Source organism: Manis pentadactyla, chromosome 11 (assembly GCF_030020395.1).
Source record: "Manis pentadactyla isolate mManPen7 chromosome 11, mManPen7.hap1, whole genome shotgun sequence".
Lineage (NCBI taxonomy): Eukaryota > Metazoa > Chordata > Mammalia > Pholidota > Manidae > Manis > Manis pentadactyla.
Genome location: NC_080029.1, coordinates 12,680,332 through 12,698,575, shown reverse-complemented (window position 1 = coordinate 12,698,575; position 18,244 = coordinate 12,680,332). Strand labels below are relative to the sequence as shown.

Here is an 18,244-nt window from a genome sequence, read left to right as displayed (position 1 = left end):
TTTTCTTTATTAGAATGATCAGGACAAGAGCAAAATTTCCCAACATTTTCTAAACGTTCTGTAATGTGGTTGTACCATTTTAAATTAAAATATTTTAGCCCAGTGGCATGGCTTCCCATACAGGCAATGTATAGTCAGCGAGCATCTAATTATCAGATACTGAGCTATGAACATAATAGGTCGACTAAAAAAAAAACAATTACCCTTTCTTCTCAGACGGTTCACCATTGTAGCCAAAATGAAAATGAAACAGATCAGCCTTTAAAAAAAAACAAAAACAAAACACCCCACCTCCACCACCCTACAAAATCAGACTGCACTCCAGCTGACGGAAATGCAAAGCCTCCATCACTGGGAGGAATAGAAGCCAGCCAGGAGAACCCGGGCCATCTGGCTGCAGGTGGGGGCTAGAGACCCTAGTGGAAGGGGTGGGATCCCAGAACACCAGCCCTTGAAGACAGAGGCTCAGGGTTCCTAGAAAAGTTCCATCCACCTCCAGACGCAAAGTAGGGGCCTCAATGAAAAAGGTTTAAAATCCTGCCAGGACCCATCTTGACCTCTGTGCCTGCTTGTAGGGAAAATGGAAGTTCCATAGCCAGGATCCTCACCTGATACCCAATGACCCGGATATGAATAAAGCTGGGCATGAGCCTCTTTTTACCCACACATTGCATTGCCATCTTTTGGTCTCACCGAATCAATAGTGAACTTGCCTGGGGCTGAAACCCTCAGACAAGACACTGCTCAAACAGAAAGATCATTTTCTCTAGGAGGAGAAAGACAAAGTCCCAGACAAGTCACCAGGTGGAAATGTTTTTTTGTGTGTGTGATGGAGGTTATCTTCACTTTCCATTGGAAACAGTGGGACTGTTGGATTAAGACAATGATTTCATGAAGAAATTAGAATTCTTTTTCATTCCCTAAGTGAAACTAAATTTCATGGCTTGATATTTTTCTAAGAACAAATAAATGCTGTCAAAGGCCAAATTTTTAGGTCCATGAATGACTATCCACAGAGGTTTGAATAGGAACTATTAATGCAGAGGAAATGGGAGGGAAATTCCAGAAAAAGATGACACTTATCCAGCAAGAGGCACCCAGGAGGAGGATGATGCTTATGGTTGCCAAGGAGATCAGAATGGTTCAGACAGCAAATGTGCCTCCCACACAGCCAAAGAAACGCAAAGAATATTACTGTTGACCTATCTACATTCTCAGAATCAACACTGAAAATCAGAAATATGAGCGCTATCAGCTTTGCGTGTGCACACAGCACACCTTTGGGTCTGGGGTTCAGATAGTCAAAAGATACACGATTGAGCATGTGCTGTGAGCTGAGAACTCTCAGCCTGGCTGGAAAGGCAGGGAGCTAGACACTCACAGCACAAAAGGACAGGTGTCAGAGCAGCACAGCACAGGTGCACTGCCAAACTTTGCCCAGGCAAGTCTGGGAAGGCTCCCCATAGGAGGTGGCTTCTGAGCTGGGCTCAGAGGGGGCTTTGGAGTTCCACAGGGGAAGAAGACCACTGTATTAATTGCTAAATGTGGCCAGCAAGTCAAGTCTTTTGGTTACACTATCCTACACAACTGCATTTCCCACAGGGGCATGTTTTCTTCCTCACACATTCCCAGTCGGATACCACAGGTCTTCCAGACCTCAAAGAAAATGCCCCCTCCTCCATGCAGCCAGCCTTGATGTCCTTAATCACACACAGTTTTCTTTCCCCTGAACTCCTAATGTTTCATCTGCCCACTTCTGTGGCACTTGCAAATCTTCTTGCCTTGTCAATCAATTCCCCACTCAAAGGCAGCAAAAAGCTGCTAATAGTGACAGTTAACAAAATTAGATCAATCAGAAAACATTCCTCAAAATTTATATAAAGTTTTTTTTTTAATCTATTTTTTGGAAGAGGTGCCTTTCCTCTCTCTTGCATACCAATGAGGGACCAAGTCCTGACAACCAACTGCTTTACTCCACCACCATGAATCCTGGCAAAATCAGCTGCCATAGGCCTTAGGATTCCACAGCCTATAGATGCTAACAAAAGTTTAAAACATCTCAAAGTGAAGTTTATCATGCTGGCTTGAATACTCCATGCTTTCCAATTCTAAAATCCGAATGTGACAGTTTTATGAGCAAACCAAGCAAAACAAGGTTAATTTTAAACCCCTGAGCTACCAGAATGACTCAGACAGAAAAGGTATCCAATGAACTCTGATGTTCCAGCTTCTGTTCCAATGCCCTAGGAGACAAGAGAGACTGTAAATCTTCCAGAAACTGTAGAGCATGAGTTAAGGTTCACATCGAGATGCCCCCAGGGCAGCCCACAGAGAGACCTCTAGAATGCAGAGCAGTTTGTCAGGGATCCTCTGCACATGTCCTGGGGTGTATGCTGTGCCACCAATTAGTACTTTTCCATGTGCCCCATCTCAAAACCTCCCACCCAGATCTGACCAAGAGCGGTTCTTGAATATTCTTCAGCAACTCCTTGGTCAAAACAAAAACTGCCCGGCCACCTGGCCTTGGCAAACACCCACCCAAACACAGGGAGGGTACATCTCTTTCCTGGTCCCCACATTCATGTGGTCAGGACAAGAATTACTATCATTTCCAATCTGAGAGAGCTGTAGCACAGTGCTGGTAATGTGGCTCAATGGTGGGACCCGAAGCGAGGGCCAGGGTGGACACCGGGCTGGTGAGCTTTCCCCCACACCCACTTCCTGATGGCCCAAACCGGGCACTTGGTATAGCTGATGCCTACCTTATACCTTCTATAGCGACTCGTGATATTTACAACCTGCTGCCCCTCACAAATTCTGCCTCCCACGATGTCACCTCATCTGAGAGCAATAGAGACTTGACCCCAAAACCAAGTGCCACAGCCCACTTTCTGGGATATTACAGCCAGGGGCACGACTTTCTAATTCAGCTGCTGAGAGGAGATTGAAGTTGATGATTTATCCTCCCTTGCCTGTGCTAAGCCTGGGCCCCTGGGGCAACATGCTTGTAATTCCATCTGGAGAAGGGGCTCTCCTTCCTACCACCAGCCCCCGACTGGGGCAGGGGGCCCTGGCAGAATGAGTGGGTAATGAAGTGCTTTTATGTTAAGACGCTGTCACGTAAAGTTGCTGGTAGATTCAGTCCATCTGCTCCACCTCGGTTCAATTAATCCTGGGATCCCCAGGGCCTGAAACCAGAGTGGATTTGCACAAGCCCAGGACAGGCTCCGGGACTAGGCCACCCTGTCTCAGGACCCAGCGACTTGCAGCCGACTCTAGCCTTCTGCGGTCACATCACCACAGCCCTCCCCGCCGAACAACCTGAAGCTGCCTGTCCTCGGGGCCGTGTTCACTGAAACAAAGTCCATTCTTTGTTCGCAGAAAGAAAAACAAGTATTTCCTTTGGGTTGACAGAGGAGGCAGGCTGTGAGAAGGAGCACCTGGAAACCCAACCACTGCCCCATGAGGGCAAAACTACTTGCTGTGTGACCCCAGGCAGGCTACAGTCCCTCTCTGAGCCACACCTTCATCTGGAACAGGACTGGGGCCATCTCTAAGAGACACTAGACTTCTTCAATAGGTTGAGGGGGTGCTGCAAAAGGAGAGAGCGTTGACCCAGAGAAGCACAGCACATCTCTATGGAGTCACCGACTCAGGGCCACAGCGTCTGATGACAAGCAAGTGTCCATGCATCCCAGAAGAACCCAGGGAAGCCCAACAGGGACAGGACTGCAGGACACTTCCAGGGTCCCCCTGAGCCCCCACCACCTTCTTCTTAGAGCTGTTATGATGCCTGGAGTTACTCTGTGGGTAAAATCATCTGATGCTAAGAACGGCCTGTCTGGAGGCCTTGGACAATGAAGGTGGTGGGGGTAACCCCAGAAGCGTGGGCAGGGTGCTGCCTTCCTCTCCTTGGAGAACTTCTGCTCATAAATGCCGTTTCAGGAACCATTTTACATGGTGAGCACCAGCCTGGCCACCGGCGGCCCCCCACTGGGCTCTCGGTAGAAGTTCTGCAGTGATGCCACAGCGACCACAGGTGGGGGGTCAGGGGGGTGACACACGGTGCCCCCAGTCCCCAGCATGGGGTGCTGAGAGGAGCCAGACAGATGACCAACAGACCATGGACTGTTGACCATGGATCTGAGCTGGGCTCAGAGAGGAAATCACAGGGTGCAGCACCACATTTGGGCCTAGAAAGCTAGGTCTCCTCAGACTCTGCCCTGGGGCTCTTTCACTACTGCAAGGGGCTCACTTCCATTCAACAGTGCCTACTGAGGCCCTACTCCATGCCAGGGCCGCCCTCCAGCAGGGGCTCTGGGGGTGGGGGTGGAGGGGGGAAGGATGTACAGGATTTGCCAGGGATGGGGAGGGAGCGGAGGCCCTGTCCTAACACTTCAACGCCTGGGCTGCTCAGGGCTGCCTGGGCCTCTCCTCCCAGCTAAAAGAGCAGCGTCCCACTTGGGGTTGATGCAAGGACCCTATTTTATGGCGGTGAGGGATCTTACAACTGTGAATCAGCAGTTACAGACTTCCTTTCTTTGAGCTTCTTAGAGAATTCAACATTTGGAGATGAGCAGGCAAATGGGGACGGTGCTTGCAGCCGACACCACCCACCAGCCACACTGCAGCATGTGAGGGTCACAGAAGGGCAGGAATGGCCACCGAGCTAGGGAGAAGGAGCCACCAGGTCCATGGGACCCAAGCCGTTCCCCTGCACCCTCGTCAGGTGGGGGGCTCCGGGACGATTCCCAGCCCCTCCTTCCCTGGGCAGGCCCACTGAGCTTGGACGAAAGGCGTGGCCTTCCCGGTCCCAGTGAGCAGCTGGTCTGGGGGAACATGGTGTCTCCGTTTCCTCTGTGTCCCACTCTGTTCCACCCCACCACTCACCCCAGGCAAGGCAGGGGTCAGGCACCCTCCCAAGGCCTGCTGGCACACACCCTGGGCAGGGCGGAGGCAGGCACCACACCTTGGCAGCCCTCACCTGCTGCCTGATGGTGCTGCGCTGGTTCCCTCGCCCCCAGGTACGAACTGCAGGAGGCGCACAGAGTGCCTGCCTGGGAGCCTCCAGCCGCAGGCAGCAGCCTGCAGGGGCCTGTGAGGGCAGGGGAGCCACTCCTTCCCATCCCACCCCCCACCCCCCAGTGTGAACTGCGCAGGATGCTAGGCATTGATGCTCCCAAGTCAGCCAGGCTTCTGCATCCCTCTCCCCGGGGCACAAGGCTGGTGGGCAGGGAGAGCAGGAGGGCATCCATGCACTCCCTCATTTACACCACTCTGTTGCCTGGGTACCTCCTGGATGTTGGGTGTTGTGCCACCTCAGGGTGGGGGAGATAGCCAAAACCAATGTCCTCAAATTGAGGAAATGTAGACAGACAAGCTCAATAAAACTGACAGGAGCAGTGAGGGTGCCCAGGGTGTATTCATGAGGCTGGGCCCTGTCCTTGGGGAGCCCACACCTTGGCAGGGGACAGACCCACTGGCAAGTCTGGTGCCCTAAAAGAGGGGGTGTGAGGCATCGGAGCCCTGGAACAATGGGAGCACCAGAGAGGGAACAATCCAGAAAGGCTTCCAGGAGGAGGTAACATTGAGCTGAAATGGGAATGAAGAGCAGGTGCTGACTGGGCATGCGTGCAGGTCCAGGGGTTGTGCTGGTGGCAGGGAGAAAGGCAACAAGGGAGAAGGAAGCAGAACTGCTCCCTCACCTCATGTCTCCCAGCCCAGGCACTGGAGTCACACGCTGCCCACTGCAGGCCCAGGATGAGGGAGACCCAGAGCCCCTGTACTGGGAGTTGGGGCCTGGCACCTGCTCTGTGCTTATCTCCACAGCGGCAGCAGTGGCTCTGCAGTCCCCTAGACAGACCCACCACCAGCCTGTCGCTGCCAGGCCTCAGCTTCAACCCGACAGGTGGTCAGGCGGGCATCACCCCTGACCAACAGGAGACCCAGCACAGCGCCTGGCTCATAGTTAGGCCCCCAATGGGTGCTGTTCCAGACACGCTCAGAAAGCACACACACGCCTGTCTCCGCTTCAAGGGTCCCAACTCAGAACACTCTGCAGCGCAGAGGCAGGTGGCCTACAGTGACAGGAAGGTGCGACCCATAAAGGAAGCTACCCTGGAGTCCTCAGGAACGGAGAAACCCTCCCCACCCCGGGCTCACCCCACGGCCGTCTCCCTCCCTTTCTCCCGGGGCCTAGGAGCAGGCAGGAAGGACCCCGCAGCAATACCTGCATGTCCTTGCCTGGCTCAGACGTCCTTTTCCCTCTGGCCTCACACAGAGCCGCCTGTCCTGGGAAGCCTGGTGAGCGCTCCCCTCGGAGGGGCTGGCAGGCGGCTCTGCCGCGGACTCCAGGATGGGGAAGTGTGCGGGGCTCATTAGTGATGCCTGCCTCGGGCACGGCGACAGAATTTGTGCCTCAGAGAATGTAAGGGCTCACGAGAAGCGGGCCCAGTTCTGTGAGGAAAGGCAGATTCTCCACGGTGGACAAGCACGCCCGGGAGGACTACTACCGCCTCCTCCCTTGCCCTGCTCGCCCCTCTGAAAAAGCTGCAGAGGAAACAGACAACACATTTGCAAACTGGCCACTTCTCATTGTTACAGGAGTTTGCAACAAATGATCAGACTTCATCTAGAGAGCAAGCAACTCTGGAGGGTTCTTTTATTCTGTCCCCAAGAATGTAGTGCACAGCAGGAAACCGGGGGAGGGTAACTCAGGACAGGGTTGGAAACCGGGGAGGAGGAAGGTTAAGAAATGACAAGTTTGTAATGACTAATAGCTCAGCAGGAAGTGAAAATCTCTAACAGATGGTACTGAATTCAAGACATCTGTCCACGCTGGAAGGTGGGCAGGAGCTGTTGGTGAACTGACCCCCCAACACCTGACGCAGTATTTTCTGCCCTGTAACACTCACCTCCAATGCCTTCCCCTACTCAAACCCCTTGGATGGAAATAATCACTTTCTCATCTGTGCCAAGCCCTGGCACAGTGTACCCCACATTCGAGGTGCCTGGGAACCTCAGGGTCTTGGGGCAAGTACTGGATTGTGCTTACCTCTGAATCTCCCCTCCCCCAGGTCTCTGCCCGTGCTGTTCACGATAGATGCTCAGTTAACTGCTGCTAAACTGAGTCCACCGACCACAGGGAGGAAGAGTCTGGTGAGAAAAGAGCCCTCAGGACCTCGGACATTGCCGCTGAATATACCCTCACTTTTCGAGAATGCAAAGAACACTTTCTTTTGAGTAATAACTGGAGAGCCTAATAAGCCAGAGATTGTGCTAGACATTTTATGTGTATATTATCTCATTTAATCCTAAGTGACAGGTGGTACTCTTGGTCTGCTAGCTATCTGCCAACCAAGATCCATTTGATCAACACCGAATTTTGATTCTACAGTTGGGAGACTGCAGCAAACAAGGAAGATAAGGAAATAAACATGTCATATATGTATGTGCCAGGAAGTGTTGTGTTAAGAAGAAAAACAAACAAGGTTGGACAATCAAGAGCGATGGAAAACAATTACAGACAGGTGCCAAAGAGGGCCCTCGAATGAAATGACAGTTGAGCAAACAGAGAGAGGGTGTGAGCCAGATGGACATGTGGAATAAGAATTCCAGGCAAAGCAAACAGCAAGTGGGAAGGTCTTGCGGCTGGAAAATGCCGTGCGGTCCTATCGAGCACAATGTGGTGGCGGCCCAGCCTAACCACAGGCCATTTCCAACAGTGCCTGCAGGGAGCTCCTGTGGTCAGCCATCCCTTTCTGAACCCGCAGGAGGCACAAGCAGATCTCACACTAGTAACTCACTATGATACCAAGTTATAAAGAGTATAAGCCTGGGCACTAGGCACAGTGATGGGTAGTGGGTATCCAGGCTGCTGCGTTGAGAAGGATTCTGAGGCCAGTTCTGGGCTCCGAGTCAGGGAGTCCACGATAAGTTAGTGATGTCCGCCTGAGAGGGGAATGAAGACACGGTGGTGCTCCCTTGTGTAATAACCCAATGTGATAAAGGCTGTAATACTTCGTGGTATGAAACACTGAGGGGAAGTGAGGAAGGGACCAGCAATCCTGCTGCTAGTTGCAGAGCCACAGACTGAGTTTCCTCTGCTAACAAGTTTCGCTTTTCAAGTCTCCTCACCACGCAGTGGGCGTCCGAGGACAGGGATCTGGACAGCATCCCTCCCCCCTGCTTCCTGGGGCCTGGCACAAGGAGGGGTGCACTCAACATTTGCCAAACGAACTACTGGAGGGCCCCAAGTCCCAGGGTGGTGCGTGTGACCAGCCTGAATGTGGATCCTGAAGGACAAGGACAGTATGTCCTGCCATTAGAGCAACTGGGCCCCTCCTGGGAGAGGCTCTGATCAGAGGACTAGAAAACAGCCCCCTCTCCCTTTTACACAGGAAAAGGGAAGCTCTTCTTCTGAGGTGGGTAAGGTGGGTGTGAGGACCACCAGCACCCAAGAACATTTGGGACGAGGCATGCAGACCCACCCAGCACCTGGTCACAGGCGGGCCAGCTGAGTGCTTACACTCCGAGCAAATAAAGGCACCCTCGCCAGCTGCTCCGGAGCTCGATCCCGCAGGATGACAGACTGCCTCCTCCCGCCACAACAGCAAGTGGCCTCGTCCAGCTGCAGCCAAGAGAGGCTGAGAGACGCCTCAGCCATGCACGTTACCTGAGCAGCAGCTGTGTGGGGGCTGTCGGTACGCAGTGTGTGCAGAACCCCTCACTGAGGCCTGGTGCTTTCTGGTGTATATGCATCATCTTGTGTCCAGTGCGGAAACGGTGCGCTTCAGGACACAGGAATAACCTGAGATGCACATGCAATAAACTCAGGACACCCCTTGAGTCACAGGGCTAGTGAGGACCAAGCAAGGGCTGGAACCTGGTGTTCATGGTGTGGTTGGAGACAAGAGGCGTGCACACCCAGTGAGTGTGCAGCTCCAGGGCATCCACAGAGGGGACCCGAGGAGTTGGGAGGTGGAGAGGTTCCTGCAGGCTTCACTGGCCACTCACGCTGGTGCCTGAGGAGAGGCTACTGATAAGCATGCGGGGGCTTCTTGCCCTGAGCAGCTCGTCCTCTCAGAGGCTCAAATGCCTAAGAACTTCTTTTAGGGCATCTATGTACCTGGCTAGTGGGGGCTCTTTGTTGCACTGCCTCCCCAAACTCAGCCCTGGTCCTCCATACTTTGCACACACATAAGCTGAGTTCATTCACTCAGCAAGTTTTTACTGAGCCGGGTCTATTCCAGGCAGTGGCTAGGAGTTGGGGGTGTGACAGCAAAGGAAAGCAGACAGGATCCCTGCCCGCCTGGAGGTGACAGGCATTTATCAGCCCCCGTCCCTAATGAGTCAGGAGCAGGTTCTGGCTGGGCATGGGGCAGGCTCGAGATAAACTGTCACTTAATCCCACTTGAACAAGGGCGAAGGAGAGAAGGACTACTGGAAAGTCAGCAGCCAGCCACCACGATCCCGTTTCCCAGCCAGAAGCAGACAGGAAAGGAGCAGAACAGTGGAAGTGCTGGGTCCTCCTAGCTCGGGCCTCGGGCCCTAGGAAAGAGTGTCCAGTGGGGTAAGTGGGCACTGGCTCAGCCCACAGCTGGCGGCCCAAAGGCAGCATTGGCCTCCTGAAGTAGGAAAGGCTTTTTCTGCCAAAAGTCACACAGCTGCTCCCCCAGCCACCTGCATGTTGGGGCTGGTACAGAACCTCTTGGGCAGGGAGGCTGGCTGGCTGCAGCTCCAGGCACACCCAGGCCCCACTGCCTGGCTACACCAGCAGGGCCACCTGCCCCCTCCACCCGGAGTGGTTCTGGGGTGACACTGGCATTTGCTAGAGGAAAGAAAAGCAAACAAAAGCCATGGTAAAGCACCCACACCTGAATAGGCAAGCTCCGCTCCTCTCCTCTCAGATGACGCGCTCTGAGCTTTCTCTAGAAAGTAGAGGGGTCGCAGTGACCACCAAGGGCTGGCAGCACCAGGCCGGGAATGGGACATCCTAACAGGTGCAGATGGGCCATGGGGCCCCCTCAGTGCATCCCTGGGAAGCAGTGCGGCTGCTGGGAGCAGCCCGGGTGAGTTCACGCCTCTGGAGCCAGGCAGCCGGTGACAGCGCCCCACCCTGGGGAGTCAGGGACCTGGGCCTTTGCCCGCATGCCAGGCAGTGGGAGGGAGGGGCGGGGGAGAAAGTCCTACTACCGCCTCCTTTCAGGAAGGCTTCCCAGAAGCAGCGATGGACGGTGCCGCTGACCTCTCACGCTGCTGGTCCGGTGGCTGAGCCCAGCCAGACGGGAGGCTGGGGGTGAAGGGAGACAGGGAGAGCGGGCAGGAGCTGGGGGCAATACGCCACATAAGGAGATAAGACAGGATCTCTGGCCTCATGGAAACCATCATCTCAGTAGAAAGATACACACACGTGGAAATGATTAGTGGGTGAGGCCATGTGTAACAAGGCACCGATTGTGTGACAGACAGGAAACAAGTGGCCAAGGAAGAGTAGAGCCCCAGGCTGGCAAGGTCCCTAGGGCTGGCAGGCATTGTGGAAGAGGGAGACCTGAGCTGGACAACAGGTGGTGGGGAGAGTGGCACTGGGGGGGCAGCTCTGGGAAAGTAGGCCCGACCCCCCGCCCCATCACACCCACCCAGAAAACACTGGGGTCATCGCAGCCTTTGTTAAAACTTGGCAGTGGGGGGTGGGGCAGTGCTGGACCTGACACACAGAACTGGGTTAATTATTAATCATGATCCCTGGCTCACGACTCTCAACTGTGGTCACACACAGCTCACTTTTACTTACTTACTTTCCACATAACCACCTGCAAGCCCACCACCCAAAACAAAGGCTGGGACCTTGACAATAACCTTTGCCCAACCAGATGGGGCCTCCATCCCACCCCCATCATGAGCCTGGATCAGAGGGGCACGTTCTCCTGCTCTTTTAAGTTTTACTGCATCTGTGAATATTCCTAGAAAGGTCATTTATTCCAGTCGCCTTTAACTTTGTAAGAAAAGCAATAGTGCAGCATGTAGTCTTTGAGAGCACATGCTCTTTCTACCTAATACTTGCTATTGCTAAAATCCATCCCCATCACTGCACGTTGGCTGTGGTTAATTCGTCTGGACAGCTGTGTAATATTCCATTGTGTGGTCACGTCTCCGCGTATTCATCCATCCCCCACTGATGGGCATCTGGGCTGTTGCCAGGGTTTTTGAACATTCTTGCGCAAGTCTCCCAGAGCCCACGCACAGGACTTTCTCTCGGGCATACACCTAGCGTGGAAATCGCTAGGCCATAGGGTCTGTGGATGCTGAACCTTAGGCATTAATGCCAGTCTGCACTCCCTCCTGCAGCAGATGAGAAAAACAGGAAAGGCTGCTACTCACTAGACTTCACCAGGAGCTCTGATCCTCCCCAAAACCCCTATGCTAGGCCACACGCCAACACGGGCCCAGCATCACGAACTAACTGGAGGAGCTCGATTTGACCCCCTTGGCACCCTGACTCTAAAACTTTGCGCTCATAGCTGCAAGGCCTCTCAGTCAACAGGCCAAACTCCTGCCAGAGCGAGAAGGCTGGGAGGGCAAGGATGACATGGCAGGCAGAGTACATCAAGGACACCTCAACGGGATCAAGGGCTGCAGCCAGAGCGCCTCTGTCACCCAGGGCTTGGGGCGACCACAGCGAGGCCAACTGGTCTTGTACGGCCAGCGTCTCCCCACTCCAGCTTACTGCCCGGCACTCGTGCCTCCTCGCAGCGAGCCCTCATGAGCAGGACGCGAGAACGGACGCCAGCGTGAGCTTGTCTCCTTCCGCTCCATGCCAGCACCTCTCTTCTTCTTGGTCCCAAGGACAAGTGACAGGGACGGCCTCCCATAGTCCGGGACCAACACCAGGCACTCTGGCTGCCCATTGGAGAGTGTTATTTGTTCCCCACTTTCAGTGGGCCTGCTTGAAACCCACACAACAAATACAACTGTCCCTGCCCTTTAAAAGTTTAATTAGTGTAGAAAGGTCTACCCTGAGGAAGGGATGAGAACATTAAGTAAAGGCAAAGGGACTCAGGGCTGAACACAGGTGTTCTGGGGACACTAACAGGGTGACACGGCTGGGGACTGGACAAGCCCACCATAGGAAAGCACTTCCCGGCATGGGATGGGATCCTAAAGGGACCCCCCCTTAGGTGGTCCCCCAGCCACCTGCACCTGGGCCTCACCTGCCAGCTTCTAGTGTGATCTTGAGACGGGCAGGGCCCCTCCCCCACATCATTCACATCCTCAATTTATTTTGTCTTTACACACAGATGCTCAAAAAATCTTTGTCCAATAAAAACAAAACTCACATTACTATTTATACAAGGGTACTCCCAACCCCTTGTAAACTGTTACTGCTAGAATTCCGGTCATCTCACATGGCCGAAGTACTGCGACGTTTCAGGAAACAGAACAAGCAGGAGGAGGAAGCAGGGCAAAGCGCTGGCGCGCGAGTCGGCCACGCATTTCAAGTAGGTAAAATGGTTTTATGGAAGAGCACCAAAGTCAAAAAGTTTTCACTAGAATCCTATGCACAATCCAAAACATTGCTATTGTGGAAAATCTCAAATGTAAATAGAAGGGGAGGCGGCTCGACAGCGCCTACATACCTATCGCTCCAATTCAATAAGACAGATCTGCCTCATGCACATTTTTCTCTTGTTATGCAACAAAAAGAAATTTTCAAAACAAACCCTAGCATCACGTTGTTCCAGCCCTCCATCAGAATGCATCTCTAAAGAATACTGGCATTTTCTTACATAACCATAATTACATGCTTAAAAAAATTTTTTTTTCCTATATGCTTCTTAAAAAGAAGCACTCTGTGTTTTTGGAGGCCAGCCCAGAGGTGGAGAGAGGTGGAGAGAAAGAGGGAGAAGGGGAGGGAGAGGGTGGGTGCAGAACTCATGTCAGTGAAACCTGCAGAGGCTCCAGGGAGGGGTTCCAATCTGCTCACCTCAAGCAGGTATGTCTTTTCTCTCTTCTGTGATCCTAACCACTGGCCACGGCGAATGTGAAATTTGGAGGCTGAGGACACACAAGGGCTTAGTAACATGGTTGGTGGAAAAATCAAGCATCTCTTATAAGTGCCAAACTGACTACTCATCCCGCAAGACAAATAAGCTAAAACTGGGACGTGAAGCAGTGCACGCCTGGACCCACCCTTTGTTTAACAGGCTGAAAGCTGCTGCCCCCACCATGGAAAATGTCACCATCTGCATCACACAGTGGCTCCCGGAGAAGCAGCCGACCGGGCAGAAGTTAAATGTGCAAGGGCTTTTTCTCTATGGGGAGTCCGAGTTCAGCATCCTCACCTGGCCAACCGGGGGATATGGGGGGGAGGTGACCCACCAGACCCATCACAGGACCAAAGGGGCTGCGTGGGGAACGCACCCCAAGTCTCAAAAACACCAGTGCACAGGTGCTGGGGACAAGGCAGGTGTGACGAACCAGGGCCAACCATGGGAAGAGTCTTTTGGGTTTAGGATGTTTTCTTCTCTTTATTCTCTATGCCCACAAAGTGACACATTCTTCCTGCTGCCGAAGAAAAGCGCTTTAAAGCCTGAATGTCGAGAGAGAGTGGAGGGTGGCAGCTTCTGCGCTTTCTGCCCGAGATGGGCAGATGGGAGAAGATCTTCATCCAACTCGGGCCTCCCCTGCAAGACCCAGCTCACTCCGCCATCCAGTCCAAGCCCCGCTCTCGGCCTCCACCGGATTCCTTCTGCGGTGTATTTTCTGAACAGCCCACTTCACCAGGGCCAGTAGGTACTCCCCCCTCACGGTGCCACACTTGCACGTCCAGCCTCTCTAGCTAGGATGGGTTCTTCAACATTAGGGGAGTAGAAAGCGCACTGGGTTGAGGCTCAGTTCCAGACCATTAAACACAGAGACAAGTCACAACTTCTCTGGGCTTTAGTTTTGTCTGTGAAGTTAGACAAACACCGTGCAGGGAATACCATCCTCCTCCCACCTGCATGGCACACATCACTATCCGATTAAAGCACTCTTCCCCACAGATCTGGGTCCAGGCCTCCGAACCCCTCCTGACCCCTCTCAGCACAGCACTCTGCCCGGCCACAACTAATCCACCTGCACTGAAGGGTGTGCCCATCTGCCACTCCTTGGACGAACAGGAGGTGGCTACCGTGTCCCGGGGGCCATATGGGTCACCTCCATCCCTCTGGGAGAGAACAAGAACCTCACTCCCGAAATCCCTGACCTCTTCCCTCCAAGGCTGGACTGTCCTCCCTCCTTATATCTCTCCCTGATGCCACAGTCTAAGATCAGGCCCAGCTTCCCACAGAAGGTCCCCAGGGGTTCTGGTGCCCATGCCCCACTGCACCCCCTCCCAGCACCTGCCATGCTCCCAAGCCTCGAGGCCTTTCTACCAAAATTCATGAAAAACTTAAGAGCCTGCAGCTGCCTGCAGAAGCCCCCTTCTCTTCACCACAGGCTGCAGAGGTGAATATGGGGTGAAAGATTAATCCTGTGCCCTGGCTGCTCTGCCAGGGCCCTGCATCTGGGGAAGTCAGTTGGAGAGCAAAGCTCATCTCCCATGGAGCCTGCTTAAATAAAGCCCAGGACCGCCCTGCTCCTGTGGGGGTCTGGCCAGGAGCTTCAGGGGCCATGCAGGGCTCCAGGCAAGGCTGGCTTTGTTTGATGGAGCCCCCCCACCAATGCCAAGGAAAGGGAGCACCTCCCTCATTCTGCTTGCCTGCTCAAGTGTTAAGGAGCAGCCAGCAGAGGGGGTGGGGAGGAGAAGGCAAGGAGCCCGGGGTCATTCTGCCTCCTCAAAGGCTCCCCGGTAACTTATTAAGCCACCCCATCCTTATTCGCTGAGGATACCCATGGAGGTATCGGTTTACTTTGCCAAACCAGTTCTTGCTGCTTAAGGATGTGTGGGGCTTGGTGAATGGCGGCGGGAAACCAGACACCCCTGGGAACAGTGCCGCTCCTGGGGAAATGAAGCACTGGGAAGACACAGCACTCCAGCAGGTTATAAACCGTTTTATTGTCGGCTGCTTGCTGGGACAGGGAGCAGGGGTCACCAACAGAAGAAACGCATCACCGAAATGCTATCACCCAAACTACAAACTACATGAGGCCCATTTTTCTCACAGTGAGACAGAAACAAACATATCTGTGTGTGTAAACGTTTCCAGTAACAGGTGATACTGTGAGACCTGTCAAACAGTAGCATCACTGCTTCCACTATGACATCCACTTCCTTAACCAGGGGAGGGGGAGGCCTCTGGAGGGCCACCCCGGGGGACCACACACACTGGTGCACCCTGGGGAGACATTCCAGGGACACCCTCAGGCGGATGAGCTCTAACTTTCTCTGCTGTGCTGTGAACTACACCCCAGCACAGGGAAGAAAGGGCTGCTCACAATCCCCCAGGGTGCACCTCGGGCCCTGTCAACCACTCTCTCTGGCACTTTCGGCTGCTCCCTGGGTCAGCTGGTCGGTCAGGCTGGTCAGTGTGCCGCCACCGAGCCACAGGCTGGACCCTGGGCCCTGTGGTCCTTCATCTCCCTCCCTGGGCCCTGACAGCCTGCAGGTGCATCCAGACCTACGTGGTTACTGAGAACCCGAGGGGAGGACACAAGGCTGGTGATGCCCCAAACGCTGCCCCTCAAACCCACAGCACAGGGGTGGTTTCTGGGCCACCAATCTACCTGGTATCAAAGGACAATACAGTCCCTACCCTCTAAAGATGAACTTCTTTCAGGGTAACTTCTCCCCCATGCGGCAACACAATGAGATCACTTTAACCCCCAAGAGCCTTTTCTAATGCCCACACGGTGAGGCCAGCAGCCACAAGACCTCCCTTTCCAGCACAGGTACAGGGAAGGTCTGAAAGGAGCACAGCACCCCAGGCTGGTTTTGCTTGAAAAAGTTTAGGCTCCCAGCTGTGCAGGTCCCCAAAGCACTAGAACCCCAGGTGACAGTGCAGTGTCCCAGCCCGGGGTTGTATCCACAGGACTCTGGATATTTCTAGCAACTCAGGAAAAAAAGAAAAGTCCACCAATGAATGCTGTCCAACCACAGTCAGGGTCCCAGCTTGCCTGTCCCTCTTTCTCCCCCATTTCTAGTTCCCTTATCCCATGGAAACAAGTCAGTGTAACACCAGGAACACGTCCTCAGCTGCACCTCCCGCCACCCTCACCCCTGCCCCATCAGGCCCACAATGCACCCCACCTCCGGCTCTGACAGACAGCAGCACCCAGGCACTCATCACAAAGGTGGGCGCCTCCTGCGGCCTCCATGGGAAAGGGGGCCAAATGATGGGGGCTTGCGAGGTGCCCGGCGACTTGCTTGGCCCTCCCAGGTGGGGGTTCCCTCCCAGCCAGGCCCCAGGAAACCTATGCTTGGAGATAAGCTTCAGGTCACCAGGTGGTACGTGGCTTTGAAGCCAGAAGCTGGTGCCCTTCCCGGGTGGTCCAGAGCGGGCTACCCGAGGTCTGGATAGTCTGGGGTTTTAAACTCCATTTTTGTCCTGGATGGGGGACAGGGCTCACTGCTCATGGTACATCTCCACCCATGTTCCTCATCTCCTAGAATGCTAGCCATGTGCAATTTCATTTCAGAGGCCACACAGTGCAGAAGGAAACCCTATACCAGGTGCAGAAAGGCCTGGGTTCCGATTTCAGGTCTGACGCTCGCCAGCTGTGGTGACCCTGAGCAAGCTACTTAACGTCCTGGGGCCTCATTTCCTCATCTGTAAAATGGGGGTAATAATACCTGAGCCATCTCATCCTCTGTATAGATCCTGTGGTGACGAAGAGTCTCCCTCTCCTACAGTTAGGGTGAGTGCAGCCAGCAGACTCACCTCCGAGCCAGCCGGGCTTCTGGGGATCTTCACATGCGCGCACACATCCTCAGCCCCACCCGGCCGCACTCCTCACCACCCGGGGGACTGACAGTCTCTATTCTCGAGGCCAGTCTCTAGTCTCCTCCCGGCTCAGCCTCCCTGGCATGGTGCAGACACCCCATGATGCCCAAATCATGGTGTGGGCGTGGCCTCCCCAAGAGGAGGGCATCTCACCGATCCCCGGGCCGGCACCCTCCCCCCACACCCAGTGCTGGGTTGACCCCCAGGAGCCGGGGCTCTGCTGTCGCAGGCTGTGACCAGTGTCGCCCCGAGGCCACCGCAGGGGGCTTGGAGCCAAGTGCAGCTCCTCTGCCACAGAGGCTGCCAGAACCCACTGCAACGGGCCGGTTCTGGGGAGCCTCTACTACCTCATGTCACGGCAGTGAGTGCCAGCACTTACATGCCACATGCCAGACACTCTTCTATTTACAACCACAGCCCAAACTTGCTGTGATTTCCCATTGTATCAATGAGGAAACTGAGGCATGAAGTAGAGTGACCAGGCCCAAGGTGGTACTGGCTTTTGGGGCAACCGTTCCTATAAAAAAATGTGTGGCCTCTAACGCAAGGATTTCTGTTGGAACAGAAAATGAACTGCAGGGTCAGAAACATGCAATGTTTACACAAGGATCACTCAGCTCCTTTGCGGAGTCTGCCGGCGGTTTCGGCTCCAAACATGGTGAAGGTGTTTCCTTGGCCGAGTTCTGTTACTAGACCTCTGGGCCCCTCAGTTCCTGCAACCACAGAACCTCTCGGGGTTGCCATGGAGAGTGGTGGGCACACAGCAGGCCGTCAGCAGACTTCTGAGAGGCAGCCAGCCTGGAGCTGAGGGGTGAAGGGGGTGCAAGGAGCATCCAGGGTTTCCCACAAAGGCCTTTCAATGCAGAAGTGGCTCAGTGGGACCAGAATTATCTGACACTCTAGAACAACCTCTCTGAATAGTTGAAGCTTAAAACAAGATAATTACATCTTGAGGCAACCAAGCAAGGAGCAATAAACTCACCTAAGAACAACCTCCAAAGTCTCTAATAGTATGTGTTTTCCAGCCTTATCATTGGAGGGCTCCAGGACAAGCCAGTCAGGGTCAAAGGCCCCGTGCTGCAGGGAGCACCTGCAGGCTACGCCTGGTCGCCTGCTTTAACAGCTCCTGCTTTCCAGAACACCGTGCTGAGAAGACCAGGTAGAGGAGCCCAGTCTCCAGTCCAGAGATGCCAGGCAAACAGCTCAGGTGATGTTTACAGCTCCACCATGTCTGCTCAGGCCAAGTCCCTGGGCAGCAGTAGGATCCTGGTCTACACAAAACCACTCCAGCGTGGCTCTGACAGTTGCCGTGCAAGAGCTCT

General features: G+C 54.1%; 1 protein-coding gene across 5 annotated transcripts in view; it reads right to left on the bottom strand.

The window, feature by feature from the left end:
- CCDC88C (coiled-coil domain containing 88C) overlaps positions 1-18,244 on the bottom strand; it is a 118,455-nt gene that overhangs the window by 76,920 nt on the left and 23,291 nt on the right. Inside the window, exon 1 of one of the 5 annotated variants that reach the window (XM_036882037.2) lies at positions 17,905-17,923. The exons of the other annotated variants lie outside the window; for them this stretch is intronic. The gene's annotated coding sequence lies outside the window, so the exon portion shown is untranslated. Of the gene's footprint in view, positions 1-17,904; positions 17,924-18,244 lie in introns of those variants that run through there. 5 annotated transcript variants of the gene reach the window in all.